Raw genomic sequence first — 17,450 nt, forward strand, 5'->3', positions numbered from 1 at the left:
CAGTCGGTGTTCTCCTCTTCTTCCTTCAGCATTGCTCTTCGGTCTTTCTTCTTCTTGCTTGTCTGAGGAGTCAAGGTTTGGGCTTGCCCCTAAATACTTCATTTAGGGGCTTTTCAGGTAGGTATAGGTCGGGACCTATTGGTCCCTCTCTTGGGGTGGATATACCCCCTATGATGCCGGCCTCCATTGGGAGGAGGGCATAAGTCTCACTCTGATTGGCTGGGTCCCCCCGTTTTCAAGATGGTGGAGACTGAGAGTTGTGCTAAGCCTCACCTCCCTCACCTGATGGGTGTTTTTAGCAAAGGTGGGCACACCTATCTTCCTATCTTGGTTAGCCCGCGGATTCTCCCTTCCAAAGTAGGGGTTAGAACTGGTGGGGGCCAGTTGCTGGGAGCAGCAGATGGCTGGCTTTGCTCACAAAGGCGGCAAACCTTTGAAGCTTCCCCTTCGTGGACCCTGCCCATCCTAGGGGAGGAGGCTTAGCACCTCTGCCCAGGATGTGCTTTGCTTCAGGACCCTGAAAGTGGGAGGCTCTCAGCCAAGGGGTCCAGAAACATGTCTAGGGGTGTTAGCTGGCAAGCATCCAGTCAGCCAGGACGCTAGAGTGGAGTCATTTTACAGGGGGCATCTCTAAGATGCCCTCTTAGTGCTTTTGGCAATAAATCCCACGCTAGCATCAGTGTGGGTTTAAGGTGCTGAGAAGTTTAGTACCAAATTTCTCAGAATTCAGTAAAGTCATTATGGTGCTGTGGGGTTCGTAATGACAAACACCCAGACCATATACTCTTTATGGCTTTGAGGTTCCGTGACAATTGTAAGTGGTGTTTTCGACTCGCACGAATATGGTCGAGTCTGGTATCTATGAACCGCAAATGACGAGTTTAGTGGGTGTATGCAGTTTCGCTGTGTTAACCTAAACCGTTCGTCTGTTACGTGGGTTTTTCTATCTGTACCCACGGGTTCCATCTTAGATACGGCGTCCATTTTGTCTCTTGCCCTCAAGTAGCCAGCGAACGGACGTTGTCCACTTCGCGACCCTGGGATTCCCAAGATATCTGCGGAAGACACATGTCCTTTGAAAATGTCTTTATGACGAGGGGGACGGTACTGTAAGGCAGATGGCCCCGCTCGAGGCTCATCTTGCCGTGCCGGTTTATTGTCTCAGCCGTGCATCTCATTAGGCACGTCCCTTTGATGCCTGCAGCTCGTGTTTCCCGATACCTCCTCTTTTACACCCTTTCCGATTCCCCACTGTCTCCATCTTCCTCTACACCTGTCCTTGTTCCTTCTTCGATCTGTTTTACTGCTGATTGGAATGTACTAATGGTGGGAAGATGGGTTTTTACAGTTGGGAACCGCCAAATGCATCCGCACTTATGTTTCGGACTCTGAATGTATCAAAGTGACCAAAGCGACCCCTCTCGGGGATAATTATGGGAACCGAGTCGTAAACCTTTGTGTACCATGTAAACCTATGGAAGAAACGTGTATAAAAGGAGCGACCCACTTGCAGCAATTTGAAGCAGTCTCCCCAAGTTGCACGTGTTGTACTTGCTGTGACTTCTGTGTTCCCTGCAGTAAATAAAGCTCGAATCTTTGACGCTGAAGGAAGTGTCCCGTGTCTCTGTCATTCGTACGCCGGAGCAGGTTACCCACGAAGGTTTCAGGTGTTGTCCCCTGGCACCGCTGGGTCTTAAATAACCCAGTCCTTCAGTTGGCGCCCACAGTGGGGCTGCATCAGTGGTACCGGTCCAAGCCCGACGATCGTGAGGAACTTCGTGTGAAATCTCCGAGGGAAGGTGCACTCCGCTTCATCGATCCTGTTGTCGAAACAAGTGGCCCGAAGACTTTTCCCGCGAAGATTCCCGCCTCCTGACGGCTGCGACGGACTGCTGCCCTGACTGTAGACCTGTTTTGGCGCTTGGCGTAGACCTTGGTATAGCGAGACGATTGACGGGCCTTCCTGGTGACGCCATCGATCCTTGAGTTAAGTATTTGTGGGTCGCTCCCAGAGTTCTTGGTTGTGGTTACTTAGTTGTTGCATGGTTCCATTGCATTTGTGGTTCTTGGTACTTTGTTGTGATATTTGACGACTGCAGACGCCAAAAACCGAGGGTTTTTGCTCTTTGCTGGGACTTGGTAAATCCCGTAACCCTTGAAGTTTGTGAAACACGGCCAGTGTGCAAGATGCCTGGTCGCTGTACTTTGTTTAGTTGTTTCAGACGTTGTGGTACGGATTCCCGACTGGAGGACTCGTGTCCGATACCTCCGGTTGGAACTCCCACTTATGAGCTCTACAGCAAACATGGGCTAGGCCCGATTACTTTTAATGAGTATTGGATTCGTTACACTAAAAAGGATGGTGTCCTTAGTTGGCCACCTCATGGTAGCTTTGAGACTCCAATTTTAGGTAATCTTGAGGCTAAATTATTTGCGAAAAAGTCAAGGCCGGCCATGTTTGATGCCTTTCGGTTGTGGCGTAAAGAAGCCCGACAGAAAGAGATCAGACAGACTAAACGTAATCAGAGAGATGGTGTTGCTACTATTGTAAAGAAAGCAGAGCAGTTTCAGCGTGATAAGGAGGATAAGGAAAAGGAAGTGTTTGATAGGCTGCAGCGTATGTCCATAGATAAATGCTATCCTGTTTTGCCTACGGAGTCGGATAAAAAGGAAGAATCAGTTGAGGATCCTCTAATGTCTTATCTTCTGAAGTCGCCACCTCCGTATGTACAGGGTACCGCAGCTCCAGTGGTTCCCCCTGTACCTGTTCCTCAGCCTGGTCCTCAACCTGCACCCGTTCTTCCGACTGTTCCTGCTCCTTTGCCTACTGCTATTCCTACTGCTCCTCCACTTCTGCATACTCCTGCTCCCGCTACTGTTCCTGCTCTACTAACTCCTGTTGTTGCTTCTGTCTCTACTCCTTCTCTTGTTAGTCCCTTGTGCTATACCTCTCCATCTACTCGTAGTCGTACTTCTCCTGTTGCGGCTAGCTTCTTTCATTCTCTCGGACCTGTTCTTGGGTCCGCTGGTTCGGATGGTCCTCAGAGACGTAGTCAGCTTCCCGGTAACAGGGAACGTGCTTCGCTATACAATATGGCGATGGGTTGGATGACGCATCCTCTTAGAAATCCTCCACGTGCTGTACTTGATACATTCTGTCAATTCAATGTACCGACACAAAGATTTGTGTTCGAAGAAATGTGCAAAGTTTTGCGCGATCAGATATCGGCTGATGCACCTGACGAGGTGTTGACCGCCTTGTCTGATCTACAGCTTCAGTTCTCGAACGGACTGATAGTGGATACCAACGTTCGACGTGCTGTTGAGCGGTTGTTATCTTTTCGTCCCACTCCTATACCTCAAGCCTTGTTTGTTGAGGACGTTGAGAGACAGTTAGATGCGTCTGGTCAGTTTCCCATGCGTGAAGTCCCACCAGTGTGGATGCCGGGTGATGCCGCCCATGTTCCGCCGATTCTGCCATATTTCCAGAGAGTATGGATTCATCTCCCATGGAAACGATCAGAAGTGTTACAGGTGAAGCAATCTTTGCCTGACCCTCGCAAAAATCCTGCAGGGTACTATAAAGAATTATCGCAGCTTGTAGACGCTACGATAATGAATCTTGCCGACATTGATATGCTGTTTGGTAATGTAGTACCGCAACCGGTATGGGCTAAGATTCGTCAGGAAAACCATCCCAACGAATTAGGCGGTGATTGGGCTGCCATTATAGCAGCGGATGGGTTGCAAACTGGTGGTGCTAAACCCGAGCAGTTGATTGCTGCTCTTCCTCAGAGAATAATTACGCTAATGAAAACTCTTATGCCAGCTATGAGGGTAAATTGGGACAAATTGTCAGCTTGTAAGCAGAAGAAGGATGAGAGTGTCTCCGACTTCTTTACGAGATTTGAGGAGGCGTTCATCGATCATAGTGGGCAGGATATGGGCACTGAGGGTGGTCAACGGTTGTTCGTGGACAAATTTGTCTCTAACTTATTGCCTGATTTGAGCAATAAGTTGAAAAACTCTGAAAGTGCGTGGGCCGTTTCTACCTCGGCTCAAATATTGGCTACAGCACAGTATTATGAGAACAGAGAGAAAGAGGAGAACGATTGCGCTGATAAAAAGACGAAAGAACTTAAAACTAAAGTGTTGTTACAGCAAGCGTATCCTCCGCGTTCAAATCAGAATGACTCACAGCAAAATAGATCGCAGCCACAATCAAATAGATCACAATCTCGAAATGACTCCTCTTCTCAAAGATCTTCGTTAGGGTACAATCAGTGTGCCTATTGTAGACAGGAGGGTCATTTAAAATTCAATTGTCCTGTTCTAAACGATCGTAATAGTGGTAACTCATCTAGAGGAGGTCGTGGTGGTTCTCAGCAGACATCACGTGGTAGAGGTCGTGGTGTTCAAAATGATCGATCTGATAACTCATCAAATTCCAATAATTGTTTCGATCAACGTGGATCATCGCAAGGACGATCTGCGCAGTACAATGTAGACGATTATTACGTCGATCAGGGAACTGACGACAGTAATTACTAGGACAGCCATAGACAAGGAGAGGGAGTGGTATCAGTTCCGGTTGATCAGAGAGGGCCTTACGTCGCAATTGCTACATCGGGCGTCGTTGAGCCTTTTCTGTTGGACACTGGTGCAGCGAAAAGTTCTATTATGCATTCGAAACTCCCTGGCGCACCTTTGTCTGGCTTAACAAATGTTTCCGTTGGATTCTCTGGCGCCCCTGTTAGCAATCCAGTTTCACGCCCTTTGCCCCTTACAATTGGGTCACGTGAGCTTGAAGCTCCGTTGATTTTGACTACTGGTTGTGGTGAAAATCTCTTGGGCCTGGATTTGCTAAAACGTTTGTATGCAACTTTGTATTGTTCTCCTGCGGGTGTAAAGCTTACGTTAGGAGAGAGGGTTGTCTCTCCTATGTACTTGTCTCTCGATAAGCGTCCACCGGAATTGAGTTCTCTTCCTGCATCTCTGTGGGCAACAGGTCCCAATGATGTGGGCCTGGTTGACATCTCCCCTTATGTTGTTCAGCTGAAATCTAATGTGCGATTGCCACGTATTTCCCAGTATCGTATCTCTCTTGATGGTGAACGAGCACTGTTAGCGATCATCTATGATTTGATCGAGAAAGACGTCATTGAAGAAACTCGGGGAAACGTGTGCAACAGCCCTGTACTGCCCATTCTAAAACGTACTGATCCTTCGAAACCACCTGTTTATCGTTTTGTTATCGATTTACGGGAGGTAAATAAAATTGTGATTCCTCAGTTCCCTGTTGTGCCTGACATCACGGCGCTACTGACTCTGATTCCAGCTTCTGCATCCTGGTTTTCGGTGATCGATTTGAAGAATGCGTTTTTCAGCATTTCGATTGCAGAAGAGAGCAGAGACCTTTTCGGTTTCTCTCTTGGTGGACGCAGCTTCCGGTTTAAACGCGCTCCTCAAGGCTACTGTGAGAGTCCATCGATTTACAGTTAAGCCTTGAAGGGTCAACTGGATGCGTTTACGTTGCCGGCTGGTGCGGCCCTGATCCAATATGTCGATGACTTATTGGTGGCTGCAGATACTCAGGACATTTGCAAAATTGCTACGGTGTTGCTGCTGCAACATCTCTGTGACTTACATCACAAGGTGTCACCTTCTAAACTCCAATATTGTTGTCAAGAAGTAACCTATCTAGGTCACTTATTGTCAAAGGAGGGAAGGCGGTTGACCCCAGAGAGAATTGCAGCAATTGCGCGAATGACTGTGCCAGCAACCCAGAGAGATGTGCGTGCCTTTTTAGGTATCACGTCGTATTGCAGGCAATGGATTCCAAATTTTTCATTGCTAGCGAAACCATTGGTGGCTCTTACGTGCAAGGATGTTTCAACTCCTTTACCATGGACGGAAGAATGTCAGAAGAGTTTTTCTGAATTGCGTGATTCATTGTGTTCGGCTCCTGTGTTAGGTACTCCTGACTACAGTAAGCCGTTCACATTATACGTTCACGAGAGGGAAGGTTGTGCTTTGAGTGTCTTAACGCAACCTTTTGGTGGTAAGCAACGTCCATGTGCATATTTTTCCTCGACCTTGGACCCGGTAGCTAGAGCATTGCCGAGTTGTTTGAGAGCAACAGCGGCAGCTGCGGTGTCCATCCGACAATCAGCAGGATTGGTCATGGATAATATGCTTACGGTGATGGTTCCGCACGCAGTCGATACTCTTTTAAATCGTACGAAAACTCAGCACTTGACGAGTGCGAGGTTGTCTGGGTACGAGTTGACACTGCTGGCAAGTCATATTCAGATAAAACGTTGCAATGTTCTGAACCCGGCAACTTTGTTACCAATTAGCACGGAGTCAGATGAAATAGCAGAACATGACTGTTATTTGAGGACCGAAGAGGAAACAAAAGGTCGAGTGGACCTTAAAAACACCCCTTTAGAAGATCCAGACGGAACGTTGTATGTGGATGGTTCCTGTTTTAAATTGCTGAACGGCGATGTCACTACTGCGTATGCTGTCGTGACGTTGAATACTGTTGTTGAAGCTGCAAGGTTGAATCAGAATTCTGCCCAGGCTGCGGAACTGATTGCTCTTACTAGAGCGTGTGTGTTAGCGAAAGGGAAACGTGTGAATGTGTTTACCGACAGCCAATATGCATTTGGCGTCGCCCATAGTTTTGGACGGTTGTGGAGAGAGAGAGGTTTTATGACATCGCATGGTACGAAGATTCAGCATGGTCAGCTTGTGAACGATCTTTTGGATGCACTTACGTTGCCTAAGCAGGTAGCGATTGTTAAATGTAGTGTTCATCGTAAGGTAACGGATGATGTTGGACGTGGTAATGCGTTTGCAGATGAGACTGCTAAGGAGACTGCTCGGAACCTTAGCACTCGAATGTATGTGACGAGTTCGGTTAGGTGGCCTACAGAGTCTAGTATGTGTGAGGATACTATCGAAAGTGTGAAAGAAATTCAGAGGGAGGCCACCGAGACTGAAAAGACGAAGTGGAAAGAAAGTGCGGGAAAGTTGGATGCGAATGGTTGTTGGGTAGACTTGTCGGAACATAAGAGATGGATGTTGCCAGATGCGTATGTGCTGGCTGTTGTGACAATGGCACATGGGTTAGCACATATTAGCGTGAAAGGTATTTGTAAGTTGCTGTCTCCTGTGTGGAAGAATGATGGTATCACGAAATGTGCTGAACGTTTGGTTAAGAATTGTATGGTATGTATATTGTACAATCCTGGTAAGGGAACCCCAACTCCTCCTGGTAGTTTTGCTCCCCCTTCGTGTCCCTTTGAGGTGATTCAATTAGACTTCATCCATATGGAGCGATGCAATAACCTGAAATACGTTTTAGTTGTGGTTTGCGCGTTCTCCCGATGGATTGAAGCCTATCCTCTCAAAGACGACACTGCTTTGTCAACTGCAAAAATCCTACTGAAGGAATACTTTCCTCGGTACGGAATGCCTCGGGTTGTATGGTCTGATAACGGAAGTGAGTTTGTGGGGAGTGTGATGAAGAGTGTGTGCAAAGGCCTTGGAATTAATCAAAAATTCTACAGCGCCAATCATCCCCAGTCAGCTGGTTTGGTTGAAGGGTATAACGGCACCCTTAAACTAAAGCTAGCGAAGATTCAGGCTACGACTGGTCTTTCGTGGCCTGACGCTTTACCCTTAGCTTTACTGTCAACAAGGGCAACCGTACACTCCCGAGTAGGGCTTAGTCCCTATGAGATAGTGTTCGGTCGCCCTGCGAATGTGTGGGGGGTCCCTAGACCGGGTGTGTTCCGTGATCTTGAGTACCCAATGTTGATTGACTATCTTCATGATCTGACTGCTAAACTGAGGTTAATTCACCAACAGGTTTACGAAGCATTGCCGACGCAGACGGAGGGTCCAGGCCACCAGCTCCAGCCCGGAGACTGGGTGGTAACCAGAAATTTTGCTCGTAAGAAGAATTTGGAGCCCAGGTTCACTGGACCCTATCAGGTCCTCCTTGCCACGAGAACTGCCGTTCGTTTAGAGGGCCGGAAAAATTGGGTGCATGCCACCCATACGAAGAAAGTTCCTATACCGTTACTGGCAGACTCGTGGGTGAGGAGGGGCATTGCTTCAGCTGAATCCGAAGGATTGCCGGCGTTTGTACCTTTTAGCGACGCACAACCTGTCGGAGAATCCCCAGTGCAGCAGAAAAACACTGTTGAACATTTGTCACCAAAAGACTCAAGACCAGAACATTCGACTGATCAACAGAACTCTGTTTCTTCAACGGATCCTTTGTTTGACGAACAGACGCGTCCTGGGAAAACTCGATACTTTCTGCGATCCAGCACTAAGGACAAATAAAAAGATTCCGTTCTGTCCCTGCAATTGCATTATCCCGTTTTCCACGATCAGTCTGAACACCCGTATCATTGTAATTATTCTTGTATATATTGAAGGTTCGTTTCATATGTATTTTTGCTTCCACAGCTGAGAGACATTTGCATATACATTGTAAATAAAGGCCGTAGGGCCGCGCGTGTACTTCCTTCTGGTTAGTAGGTCTTGACGCTAGGTTAAAGACCGTCGGTTCCTGGGAACTCCTAGGGATTGACTACTGCTACACAGAACGAAGTGCGTCAAGAAACGCTGCGGACGGTCGTAGGGGATGGCGTTTTCAAAGCTGATGGACTTGGAAGAAGCTCAGGCACAAAGATTCAAGCTACAACAACTTAGTCGTACCAAATGTTTTATGTTTCAGATATTCATATTGCTTTTGACTGTTTCTGCATTATTGGCGGGTGGGGTGTACTATATGATGTCGTACTTCTTACCTTCTGCCATACCTACTCCTACCTCTGACCCTAAACTTACCTCCACTACATCCCCTCATTCTTTCCATATCTTACCCGAACACGAGCAGGCTAGACGTGTAGAATTCCGCAATAATTCCTTTATCCAGCTCCTTCACCAGCACCAGTTAGTGGTTAACACTACTAATTGTTGGGTGTGTGGGTTGATGCCACATACCACGGATAGGGGAATTCCATATCTGGTTTTACCGTATAGTTCCCAGGGTTCCGCTCGAGCATTTCAAACAATGTTTCGAAGCGCACTAGATTTTTACCCCAGTCGAGAGCCACGTTCTCCCTACTTTGGCCCTGGCTCGTATCACAAGCCTTTGTCTATAGCGATAGAAGACTTGGATAGAGATATCTATGAGCCGTCGCTCATTCCGGAGGAAGAGGTACAAGCCTATAGGGTCCTGAGTAAGGTCGAATATAGTGCGCTCACGAGTGATAAACAGCTTAAAAGCTCACCTCCGATATGGGTCGTACCCCACATTGGTAATTTTTGTTTAATGGGTTGTGGCTGAAGATCGAAAGCTCGACTCGGAGAGAGTGCTTGCACCGAGAATTACATTCTGCCGATGGTCTCATCCCCTGTGTTTCTGGCGGCCAAGGGTACATACTTTGTCTGCCATGATCGTGCGTATGCATGGTTGCCCTCCGACTTTGCGGGCTCATGTTTTATCGCAAATCTGTTGCCTCCGACGTTCACTGTAGACGCAGACTATCACAAGACTAGAGTTGTGAGAGGCGTAATTAGCGAAGAGGATACTGCCGGTCAAGAGGCAGGAGACTTTTTCAAGGGTTTCCTCCCGTTTTGGGGGCCTATGGTTAATAGTAGGAACCTGAGACAATTGACTCGAGTGGTAGAATCGACAGCTAATATTACTGCCAGTGCCCTTGGTAATATCACCACAGAACTTCAGGCGGATAGACTTATGACGTTACAAAACCGTATGGTTTTAGACGTGATCTTAGCAGATCGAGGTGGGGTATGTAAGGTGATCCATTCGAGCTGCTGTATTTTCATTCCTGATAACGCTTCGACTGTCTATCAAGCCATCTCAAAGTTGCATAAGATCTCTGAGTTCATACACGTGGACGTAGGGGATTGGACGCTACTTGGGTGGTTTTGGGGCCTGATGTCGACTTGGGGTTGGAAGATTCTGATGATTATCGGAGTTGTTGTGGCATTCCTGTTCACGTGTTGCCTTTGTGTGCAGTGTGGTCCTGCCTTATGTGGCCTCTGTGCTACAACGTGTATAAGAGAGCCGCCTGTTACCAAAGGAGCTCGATTGGACAGAGCTATGTTACAGCAACATCTAGATGGTCTGATGAATATCGAGTATGATTCCGACTAGTGCTTGCCTACATGAGGGCAAAAGGAGCGTCTGAGGTTCCGTGACAATTGTAAGTGGTGTTTTCGACTCGCACGAATATGGTCGAGTCTGGTATCTATGAACCGCAAATGACGAGTTTAGTGGGTGTATGCAGTTTCGCTGTGTTAACCTAAACCGTTCGTCTGTTACGTGGGTTTTTCTATCTGTACCCACGGGTTCCATCTTAGATACGGCGTCCATTTTGTCTCTTGCCCTCAAGTAGCCAGCGAACGGACGTTGTCCGCTTCGCGACCCTGGGATTCCCAAGATATCTGCGGAAGACACATGTCCTTTGAAAATGTCTTTATGACGAGGGGGACGATACTGTAAGGCAGATGGCCCCGCTCGAGGCTCATCTTGCCGTGCCGGTTTATTGTCTCAGCCGTGCATCTCATTAGGCACGTCCCTTTGATGCCTGCAGCTCGTGTTTCCCGATACCTCCTCTTTTACACCCTTTCCGATTCCCCACTGTCTCCATCTTCCTCTACACCTGTCCTTGTTCCTTCTTCGATCTGTTTTACTGCTGATTGGAATGTACTAATGGTGGGAAGATGGGTTTTTACAGTTGGGAACCGCCAAATGCATCCGCACTTATGTTTCGGACTCTGAATGTATCAAAGTGACCAAAGCGACCCCTCTCGGGGATAATTATGGGAACCGAGTCGTAAACCTTTGTGTACCATGTAAACCTATGGAAGAAACGTGTATAAAAGGAGCGACCCACTTGCAGCAATTTGAAGCAGTCTCCCCAAGTTGCACGTGTTGTACTTGCTGTGACTTCTGTGTTCCCTGCAGTAAATAAAGCTCGAATCTTTGACGCCGAAGGAAGTGTCCCGTGTCTCTGTCATTCGTACGCCGGAGCAGGTTACCCACGAAGGTTTCAGGTGTTGTCCCCTGGCACCGCTGGGTCTTAAATAACCCAGTCCTTCAGCTTTACTGCACTTAATATGTCTAAGAATGGACTTAGACACTGTAGTGGTACAGGGCTCATACACATGTACCCTCACAAGTGGTTTAGTGCACCCAGCTAGAGGAGGAGCTTACCTATGCCATAGGCAGTTGATTGTAGATATGGTACACAGGCATGTGTGCAATATCGACTCTTCACTTTTCTCTGTACAGGGTCTCTAAGGGAGGCATATTAGGTGCTGCAGTCCTTAGAGGTCTTCCCTGGTCACAGTGCCCTTGATATCCATGGTACCTTTTACAAGGGGCTTACATGTGGCCAGAGAGGTGGCAATTGGGGTTGCAAATGTACAGTTTTAGGGAAAGAACATAGGCTGTAGATACCTGGTTGGCAGAAACCCAGGGCACACTTAGTCAAAGAGCATCAACATCACGCACAATGTGGGGGCAACCATGCAGAAAGGGGCACTTCCCTACAGGAGGTGACATCAGTGTAGTGAGGAAGAACCTAAAGACAACAACCTAACCAATCCGGGAGCTACTCTCATGCAGATTAGCATGAGAATAGTGGCAGTCGCCCTTGCAGTCCGGTGAGGGTGGCCAGGCCAGGACCCAGGGCTTCAACGTGCCCGACCTCCTGGAGCCCTGGCTGGGATCCGGGAGGCGAATGGCACCTCATCGGGACTTCCAGGGAAGCCCGGCCATCTGGTTGCCCCATTGGGAAGCATTGGGTGTGACCAGATGGCCGAGTGGAAAGGTGCGACCAGATGGCAGGGACCGACATGACGCCAATCTGCCTGCCACGAGCCTCCACAGGAGAACTCCCGCCTGCCCTTTCAGGGCTCCGGGGCTGCAGGGCTCGGGGGCCACAGTGCTCCGAGGCTCCAGGGCTCCAAGGCACCAGGGATCTGGGGCTGCAGGGCTGCAGGGCTCCAGGGCTCTGGGAATCCGGGGCTGCAGGACTCCGAGGCTCCAGGGCTCCGGGGCTGCAGGGCTCCGGGGCTGCAGGGCTCCGGGACTCCAGGGCTCAGGGGCTGCAGGGCTCGGGGGCTGCAGGGCTCCGGGGGCTGCAGGGCTCTGGGGCTCCAGGGTTCCCAGGGCTCCGGGGGCTCCCGGACTCCAGGGCTACGGGTACTGCAGGGCTCCAGGGCTCCTGGGCTGCAGGGCTCCTGGGCCTCTGGGCTCCAGAGCTCCCGGGCTGCAGGGCTCCGGGGCTGCAGGGCTCTGGGGCTGCAGGGTTCCGGGGCTCCAGGGCTCCCAGGCTGCAGGGCTCCTGGGCTGCAGGGCTCCTAGGCTCCGGAGCTGCAGGGCTCAGGGGGGGCTCTGAAACCCCACACTGGGCCGCAGGCACAGGGAGGACTGCCTGGGACCCATGGACCCCATCCCGGGTACTTTGCCACGCCGCGGGCTGGAGGAGGGAGCCCCGGACGCCTGGGAGGTGTTGTCCGGTCATCGCCCATCTGGTCCCCGGCAGGGAACCGCCAGCCCCAGAAGGGTGTCCGGGCATACCCTTGCCCCTAGAAATCCGGAGGAAGGCTACCCCTCTTTCTGGGAACCTGTGCATGCCGAGTGATGGAGGGGACCCAGGACGCCAACGTGCCCGACCTCCTGGAGCTCTGGCTGGGATCCGGGAGGCAAATGGCACCTCATCGGGACTTCCAGGGAAGCCCGGCCATCTGGTCGCCCCATTGGGTGCGACCAGATGGCCGAGTGGAAAGGTGCGACCAGATGGCCGGGACCGACATGACGCCAATCTGCCTGCCCCGAGCCTCCACAGGAGGCTCCTGCCTGCCCTTCCAGGGCTCCGGGGCTGCAGGGCTCGGGGGCCGCAGGGCTCTGAGGCTCCAGGGCTCCGAGGCTCCAGGGATCCGGGGCTGCAGGGCTCCGGGGCTGCAGGGCTCCGGGGCTCCGGGGCTCTGGGCCTCCGGGACTGCAGGGCTCCGAGGCTCCAGGGCTCTGGGGCTGCAGGGCTCCGGGGCTGCAGGGCTCGGGGGCTGCAGGGCGTCGGGGCTCCAGGGCTCCCGGGGCTCCCGGGCTCAGGGGCTCCAGGGCTCCCGGGCTGCAGGGCTCCGGGGCTGAAGGGCTCCGGGGCTGAAGGGCTCCGGGGCTGCAGGGCTCCGGAGCTGCAGGGCTCCAGGGCTCCCGGGCTCCAGGGCTACGGGGCTCCTAGGCTACAGGGCTCCTGAGCCACAGGGCTCCAGGGTTCCGGGGCCGCAGGGCTCCGGGCTGCAGGGCTCAGGGGGGGCTCTGAAACCCCACGCTGGGCTTCAGGCACGGGGAGGACTGCCTGGGACCCATGGACCCCATCCCGGGTACTTTGCCACGCCGCGGGCTGGAAAGAGGGAGCCCCGGACGCCTTTGAGGTGTTGCCCGGTCATCGCCCATCTGGCCCCCGGCATGGAACCGCAAGCCCCAGAAGGGTGTCTGGGCATACCCTTGCCCCTAGTAATCCGGAGGAAGGCTACCCCTCTTTCTGGGAACCCATGCATGCCAAATGACGGAGGGGACCCAGGGCGCCAACGTGCCCGACCTCCTGGAGCCCTGGCTGGGATCCGGGAGGCAAATGGCACCTCATCGGGACTTCCAGGCAAGCCCGGCCATCTGGTCGCCCCATTGGGAAGCATTGGTTGCGACCAGATGGCCTAGTGGAAAGGTGCGACCAGATGGCCGGGACCAACATGACGCCAATCTGCATGCCCCGAGCCTCCACAGGAGGGCTCCCGCCTGCCCTTCCAGAGCTCCAGGTTTGCAGGGCTCGGGGGCTGCCGGGCTACGAGGCTCAGGGGCTCCGAGGCTCCAGGGATCCGGGGCTGCAGGGCTCAGGGGCTGCAGGGCTTGGGGCTGCAGGGCTCCGGGGCTGCAGGGCTCCGGGACTCCAGGGCTCATGGGCTGCAGGGTTCACGGGCTCCGGGGCTCCTGGGCTCCAGGGCTGCAGGGCTCCAGGGCTGCAGGGCTGCAGGGCTCCTGGGCCGCAGGGCTCCAGGGCTCCGGGGCTGCAGGGCTCAGGGGGGGCTCTGAAACCCCACGCTGGGCCTCAGGCACGGGGAGGACTGCCCGGGACCCATGGAGCCCGTCCAGGGTACTTTGCCACACCGCGGGCTGGAGGAGGGAGCCCCGGACACCTGGGAGGTGTTGCCCGGTCATCGCCCATCTGGTCCCCGGTAGGGAACCACCAGACCCAGAAGGGTGTTAGGGCATACTCTTGCCCCTAGTAATCCGGAGAGAGGCTACCTCTCTTTCTGTGAACCCGTGCGTGCCGTGTGACGGAGGGGACCCAGGGCGCCAACGTGCCTGACCTCCTGGATCCCTGGCTGTGATCCGGGAGGTGAATGGCACCTCATCGGGACTTCCAGGGAAGCCCGGCCATCAGGTCGCCCCATTGGGAAGCATTGGGTGCGACCAGATGGGCGAGTGGAAAGGTGCGACCAGATGGCCGGGACAAACATGACGCCAATCTGCCTGCCCTGAGCCTCCACAGGAGGGCTCCCGCCTGCCCTTCTAGGGCTCCCGGGCTGCAGGGCTCTGGGGCTGCAGGGCTCCAGGGCTCCCGGGCTCCAGGGTTGCAGGGCTCCGGGGCTGCAGGGCAGTAGGGCTCCGGCACTCCGGGCCTCCGGGGCTGCAGGGCTCCGAGGCTCCAGGGCGCCGGTGCTGCTGGGCTCCGGGGCTGCAGGGTTCTGGGATTCCAGGGCTCGTGGGCTGCAGGGATCCGGGGGCTGCAGGGCTCCGAGGCTCCAGGGCTCCCGGGCTCCCGGGCTGCAGGGCTCCCGGTCTGCAGGGCTCCCGGGCTGCAGGGCTCCGTGGCTGCAGGGCTCCGGGGCTCCCGGGCTCCAGGGCTGCAGGGCTTCCGGGCTGCAGGGATCCCGGGCCATAGGGCTCCAGGGCTTCGGGCCCCGGGGCTGCAGGGCTCAGGGATGCTCTGAAACCCCATGCTGGGCCTCAGGCACGGGGAGGACTGCCCAGGACCCCTGGAGCCCGTCCTGGGTACTTTGCCACACCGCGGGCTGGAGGAGGGAGCCCCGGACGCCTGGAAGGTGTTGCCCGGTCATCGCCCATCTGGTCCCCGGCAGGGAACCGCCAGCCCCAGAAGGGTGTCCGGGCATACCCTTGCCCCTAGTAATCCGGAGGAATGCTACCCCTCTTTCTGGGAACCCGTGCGTGCCGAGTGACGGAGAGGACCCATGGCGCCAACGTGCCCAACCTCCTGGAGCCCTGACTGGGATCCGGGAGGCGAATGGCACCTCATCGGGACTTCCAGGGAAGCCCGGCCATCTGGTAGCCCCATTGGGAAGCATTGGGTGCGACCAGATGGCCGAGTGGAAAGGTGCGACCAGATGGCCGGCATGACGCCAATCTGCCTGCCTCAAGCCTCCACAGGAGGCCTCCCGCCAGCCCTTCCAGGGCTCCGGGGTTGCAGGGCTCGGGCAACAGGGCTCCGAGGCTCCAGGGCTCTGGGGCTCCAGGGATCCGGGGCTGCAGGGCTCAGGGCTGTAGGACTCGGGGGCTGCAGGGCTGCAGGGCTCCGGGGCTTCAGGGCTCCGATCCTCCAGGGCTCCGGTGCTGCAGGGCTCCGGGACTGCAGGGCTCTCAGGCTCCAAGGCTCCCGGGCTGCAGGGCTCCAGGGCTGCAGGGCTCTGGGGCTGCAGGGCTCCGGGGCTCCGGGGCTCCCGGGCTCCAGGGCTCATGGGCCGCAGGGCTCCAGGGCTCCGGGGCCCCGGGGCTGCAGGGCTCAGGGGGGCTCTGAAACCCCATGCTGGGCCTCAGGCATGGGGAGGACTGCCCGGGACCCATGGATCCCGTCCCAGGTACTTTGCCACGCCGCATGCTGGAGGAGGGAGCCCCGGACCCCTGGCAGATGTTGCCCGGTCATCGCCCATCTGGTCCCCGGCAGGAAACCACCAGCCCCAGATGGGTGTCCGGGCATACCCTTGCCCCTAGTATTCCGGAGGAAGGCTACCCCTCTTTCCGGGAACCCGTGCATGCCGAGTGATGGAGGGGACCCAGGGTGCCAACGTGCCGACCTCTTGGAGCCCTGGCTGGGATCCGGGAGGTGAATGGCACCTCATCGGGACTTCCAGGGAAGCCCGGCAATCTAGTCGCCCCATTGGGAAGCATTGGGTGCGACCAGATGGCCGAGTGGAAAGGTGCGACCAGATGGCGCCAATCTGGCTGCCCGAGCCTCCTCAGGAGGGCTCCCGCCTGCCCTTCCAGTGCTCCGGGGCCACAGGGCTCGGGGGCCGCAGGGCTCGGAGGCTCCAGGGATCCGGGGCTGCAGGGCTCGGGGGCTGCAGGGCTCGGGGGTTGCAGGGCCCCGGGGGCTGCAGGGGTCTGGGGCTCCAGGGCTCCCGGGGCTCCAGGGCTCCAGTGCTGCAGGGCTCCCGGGCTGCTGGGCTCCAGGGCTCCATGACTGCAGGGCTCCCGGGCTCCAACCAGGCCGGGGAGATCAGGGAGTCTGCCCAGGCACGAGGGACTCCTGTCCACACGGACCCTCAGGACGTGCACCGTTTTCCATGATTATTTTTCCATAATTCTGCGTAGTGTGTGTAGTGGTGCTAAGCAAACTACGCCCAGCCCTACTCAAACTTTTACTACGCAGTGGAAAGGACTTAGCCAGCCACCCCCCACCTGGCCCGGTCCCTGCTTCTGGTCCCAGCCAGGTTGGGGGAGCCTCCCTTTGCCCGATGGACCCCGTCCCCAGCGCCCAGACCCTCTGATGGCTTGCAGGACGGGGGGCTCATGCACCCCGTGGCTGGCCGGACGGAGTCCAAGCCCCGGGCCCACCTTCCGAATCCTAGCCAGGCCGGGGAGAGCCTCCCTGGGCCCCGGTGGAGCCCCGTCCCCAGCGCCCAGACCCTCTGATGGCTTGCAGGACAGGGGGCTCACGCACCCTAGGGACGGCCGGACGGAGCTCAAGCCCTGGGCCCGGACCCACCTTCCGAACCCTAGCCAGGCCAGAGAGAGCCTCCCTGGGGCCCGGTGGAGCCCTGTCCCCAGCGAACGGACTCTTGGCCGGACCCAAGGAGTGTTAAGCCCAGGTCATGTCCACTCACCGACGGCCTGCCCAGGGGAGCCCATTTTTCTCAACTATTAAGCCCCCACATAGTGGGGGCTTACAGAACAAAGGGAAGGGAAGGACAAAAGTTGGAGTTAGCCTGGCCACCAGCCCGCAGGGCCATCTGGTCACCCAGCCCGCAGGGCCATCTGGTCACCCTGCCCGCAATGCTATCTGGTCGCGCAGCCAGGCGATCAGATGACACGGGACGACCAAGCGCCCAGATGGCCTGGGAGGCTGTCGTACCCAGTCGCCCTATAGTCCGGCGAG

The sequence above is a fragment of the Lissotriton vulgaris genome, chromosome 2_1 (genome assembly GCF_964263255.1).
Source record: "Lissotriton vulgaris chromosome 2_1, aLisVul1.2, whole genome shotgun sequence".
Lineage (NCBI taxonomy): Eukaryota > Metazoa > Chordata > Amphibia > Caudata > Salamandridae > Lissotriton > Lissotriton vulgaris.